The sequence below is a fragment of the Etheostoma spectabile genome, chromosome 10, assembly GCF_008692095.1.
Source record: "Etheostoma spectabile isolate EspeVRDwgs_2016 chromosome 10, UIUC_Espe_1.0, whole genome shotgun sequence".
Classification (NCBI taxonomy): Eukaryota; Metazoa; Chordata; class Actinopteri; order Perciformes; family Percidae; genus Etheostoma; species Etheostoma spectabile.
Window position 1 is genome coordinate 24,614,562 of NC_045742.1, and position 5,194 is coordinate 24,619,755.

At 41.6% G+C, this 5,194-nt stretch overlaps 1 protein-coding gene across 1 annotated transcript in view; it reads right to left on the minus strand.

The window, feature by feature from the left end:
• The window catches only part of vps8 (VPS8 subunit of CORVET complex), a 179,632-nt gene that overhangs the window by 146,221 nt on the left and 28,217 nt on the right, over positions 1-5,194 (minus strand).

The following is a 5,194-nucleotide window of genomic DNA, read 5'->3' on the forward strand; positions in this document are numbered from 1 at the left end:
TCCCTTTCCCGAGCCACATCAACCAGCTCCAACTGGGGATCCCGAGGCGTTCCCAGGCCAGGTTGGAGATATAATCTCTCCACCTAGTCCTGGGTCTTCCCCGAGGCCTCCTCCCAGCTGGACGTGCCTGGGACACCTCCTAGGGAGGCCCCCAGGAGGCATCCTTACCAGATGCCCGAACCACCTCAACTGGCTTCTTTTGACGCGAAGGAGCAGCGGCTCTACTCCGAGCTCCTCTGGATGACTGAGCTTCTCACCCTATCTCTAAGGGAGACGCCAGCCACCCTCCTGAGGAAACCATTTCGTCCGCTTGTACCCTGGATCTCGTTCTTTCGGTCATGACCCACCTTCTGACCATAGGTGAGGGTAGGAACGAAAACTTTGCTTCTGGCTCAGCTCTCTTTCGTCACAACGGTGCGATAAAACGAATTTCTGCACCGGCTGCTCGATCTCCGACCAATCTCACGCTCCATGGTCCCCTCACTCGCGAACAAGACCCCAGGTACTTAAACTCCTTCCATTGGGGTAAGGACTCACCCCCTACCCGAAGAAAGCACTCCATCGGTTTCCTGCTGAGAACCATGGCCTCAGATTTAGAGGTGCTGACTCATCCCGGCCGCGTCACACTCGGCTGCGAACCGATCCAGTGAGTGCTGAAGGTCACAGACCGATGATGCCATCAGGACCACATCATCCGCAAAAAGCAGTGATGAGATCCCGAGCCCACCGAACTGCAACCCCTCCCCGCCCCGATACGCCTGATATCCTGTTGAAAGAATGTTCTCTTTAAAGAACAATCCATGTACGTATGTATGAGTGCAAAGCAGACATTTTGGAACAAACGTTTCTTTTCTTGGCTTTTTCTCTTGGGGTCTGTAATACCAGAAAGTAGAGTTTTTGAACAGTAGCAAAGGATGTCAAGCAGCAACCTACAGTGCTGAAAAACAGCCAATGCAGAAGTACCAAGTTCATTGAATAGCCACTTGAGGCTCCTCCAAAAGCTAATGAAGTTTGGGGTCCCCTACTGGAGCTGCTGCCCCCGCGACCCGATACCGGATAAGCGTGTGAAGATGGATGGATGGATGAATGGATGGATGGATTCTTTCAACAGTAAGCTTGTTTTTAGAGGAGACTCATTGTTTTGGTGATGACATGCATTCATACATGTGACTCAATGTTTTGTGACCAAATACTTTTATTTTATTTATATTTAAACAATTAACAAACAACACTGGGACATAGGAACGCCTCCCAGGACCAAAGAAATAATAAAAAATTGAGAAATACACAGAAAGGAAAGACAGGGAGGGTGGAGACCTAACAAAAACACAACAGCAGGAACGGAGCTCACAGCTCACCAGCAGGACACACAAACAAAAGACATTGACAAAAGAGACTAAGATGCTGACGTGCTGACCTTTACGGTCTAATTTCTGGTGCTCCAATCTCACGGACGCTACTTTTCTGCTCCAGGAAAACAATTAGTCAACTCTGCTTCATTGTTTGAATCTGGCAGCTAAGTGCCTGATTGAGAGGGACAAATAATGTAGGACTCAAGGGGCAACCTTGGCCCTTGATTCAGGGGGATCCCATCAAAGCAATATTCTGTACTGCCATCTTAGTTCTTCTATAGTAATCAATTTGTCTATGTGAGCTGATTCCTCTGCTGACAGTTGAGGCAATTCAAGCTGATTTAACCATCCATCACAGTGGGTTTTATCCAAAGTGACCTTTGATATATACCAATTGGAATAAAATATCTGACAGGATTTATTTATTTCAACAGAGTTAGTTCTAATATTACCATCTGAAGATTTAATAGCGGAAATATCTGCAAAATGGTCACTGGACCTAAATCTCATGGCAAGTAAATGACTAGGTCTTGCGCCCTAAAAATAATAGTCTCGTTCTATGGATTAGGAATTCAGATTTGTTTCAGAATGTTGTTTATTTCTAATTAGTTCTAAAGCTATTTGATCAGTAAATTTGCAGCAATGAATCTAATCTGATGAACTCAGCTTCAACGTTTTGCAGTTGAAGTGACCTAGCTTTGCGAATAGTATGGTATTGCTCCTGATAAGACCTTTGATAGCAGCCTACAATATTCTGGGGTCTTCTACAAAGCCAACATTAATTTCTGCAAATATGTGGAATTCCGCAATAAACTGGGTGATATGTGATTTGTATGTAAAGAAGTATTGAAACCCCGTCTAACCGCACGTTGAGGAAGCTGGCTAGGTGTGGTGGCGCAAAGGACAACTTTATGGTCAGGCAATGCCATTAGAAGTAACATTGCTTTATCAATTAAATGAAACAATTGAGGGGATGCAAAAAGAAAATGTATTCTGGAAGAGGATTTATGTCTACCAGAGAAAAAGGAATAATCCTTACAGGTGGGAATAACTGTACGCCAAATCACTATAAACCCCAAGCTGCTGCCCCATGATTTTGGAGCATAGTCTGAGGGCTAACATTCAAAGTAGGTCTGTGATAAAGATATTGGATATGGGGCAGCAAAAATGGAACACTAGCCCATAATTACCTAGTTGCAACAGCAATTGGTTCCACACTAAACTAACATCAAAATAAACGCAATTTACGTCAACAGAAACAAGAAGCACAAAATAGCAAGCACATTGTAAGGGAAACTCTAGCCTATCAGTGGCCCAGCTAATTTATGGAGAGTAGGCCATATTAAACTAGGTTGACATAGTATTCAGAAACATAGTCTCTGTATTCATAACAACAGTGGGATAAAACCATAACACATAAGAAAACAAGACAAACCAACATAGGTTCACACAGTCCTCAGCATCCTTGGCGGAGGTGAATGCTCTATACTGTGGGCCTTCCCTGATCTTCAGTGTTGCTGGATAAAGCAGGAAGAAATCCAGACCATTGACTTGTGCTAAATCCATGGTTTGATAGAAAGCCTGACGTCTTTTTACCGTGTAGTTGCTGTAATCCGGGGAGAAGCAAATTTTCTGGCCCTCAATGACAAACGAAGATTTCTGCGCAGCTTGTAGGATCGCCTGCCTGGTTGTGTAGCGAAGCACATTGAAAATAAACGTGCAATTATACTGGCATTCTTCTTTGGGCCATCACTGTATATTCGGTGGGCTCACATAATCTTGATCTGAGCATCTGCTAAATTCGCAAACCACCTAGGCAAGGAGCGCAAGAGATACTGGATACCATTAGCAACTTCTAGTCCCTCTTTCAGCCAGACGATGCAGATGTTATATCTTTGGTTTCTGTCCTCCTTATGTGCTAGCTTCATCTCCAGCTCTTGAAAAGCGTGACCATGGCTGTCAAAAATATTTGCTTTGCTTTCCACCGTGGTTTTTAGGTTGTTCACATCTGATCTGATAGAGCCAAGGCTTGCAGTCAGTGGTGCCAGCTGGGCATGGATAGCAGTTAGCTTCTTTACACTGTCAATCCCCATTTGTTGAATCTGAGACTGAATCAGAGAAAAACGTGGTTCGAGGGAGCTTTTCAGTTTCTCCAGAAGTGCATCTGCAATGGCATCCATTTTGCTACATTGGGCCTTGTTCTTGTTTGCCATTCTGCTTAAAGTAACTCTAACGAGTAGTAAAATATCGAAGTTGTAACTATATAAAACAACTATTTGTAGGGGTGTGACGAGACGCTTACTCCACGAGACGAGACACATCACGAGATTGGGTTCACGAGAACGAGACGAGACGAGATTTTTAAAAAAAATTTAAAGAAATTCTCGATGAAATATATGAATGGAAAATAGTTTTTTTATTCAACTGAAAAATCACAAAATGAAAAACAATTTAGGTGCATTTTTAAATCAACTATTAATGGTGAATGTTATTTAACTTTTTTTTTTTTACTATTTTAATGAATTATATGCAGTAAAGGACGTGCAAACACTGCAAAATGTTCTGTATAAACTCTACCAACTGGCTTCTGCCCTGTACAATTTCACACGAGAAATCTAACTCCTTTCCACAAACCGAACATAAAAAAATACACAGTATAAATAAAATAAATGTGTAAATAACAGAAAAATAACACTTTAAATGCAGACAGTAAGTGTATCAATAACCAAAGTACTGCTCTCTCAAAAATACAAGTGCAAACAGAAATTTTTTTTCTTCAAGCATGAAAAAGAGAGAGAAACTACACAGAACGCCTAAGAAAAGCCTAAGATATGGTCATGTTCTTTTCAGAACATAAGCATGTCGACGTTTTGGCAGATTTAAAAGTGGCAGGGGGATCTTCAATAGTAATTTCACGCTCCATCACGCTGACATCACATCGCCTCACGAGACAACTTTTCACCTCGACGAGAAATCTCGTCACGTTTTAATCTCGCGAGATCCCGTAAAACGAGATCTCGTCACACCCTTAACTATTTGACAAAATTGGGCCAGGAGCTACACTTTAACCCTTTTGTTGACTTCCCGTCAAAATTGAAAATCGACTCTTTTGTTGACGCTTTTTATCGTTGTTTAACGTTTTCTTACGTTTTTGTCCCTTTTTCAACATTTGACAATTTTTTTCAATGTTTGTTACTTTTAACACTACATAACAATAACTTACTAACTTTAGTTTTACAGTTATTTTTCGAATTTTTGGTCAATTACCCTCATTTATAGGAAATTATACCTAATGTTTGAGTTAGAAAAGCACAAATTAAGAATTATTTAGACTAAAATTAAAGGAATGGATGTTTATGCGGGCAGCTGTGGCTCAGTGGTAGAGTGGTTGCCTGCCAATCGGAAGGTTGGTGGTTCGATCCCCGCCCCTGCAGTCATTGTCGAAGTGTCTTTGGGCAAGACACTGAACCCCGAGTTGCCCCCGGTGCTGCGCATCGGAGTGTGAATGTGTATGAATGTTTATCTGATGAGTACGGCAGCCCCGGCCACAGTGGATGAATGTGTGTGAATGGTGAATGTTTCCTGTAGATGTAAAACTGCTTTGAGCAGTTGTTAAGACTGGAAAAGCGCTATATAAATACAGCACATTTACGGATTATCCATTTATGGATAATCAGACATGAATATGTAAACTTTTACTCAATACTATTTCAAAACCACTTCAATTTGTTTTTCAAATGCTATCAAATTGAATAAGACACCCCAAAATTAATGAAATAAGAAATTTGTACTTTCCAAAGAGTGTTGTGTGGAATCAATCATGTTATTTTGGGTAGTTAAAA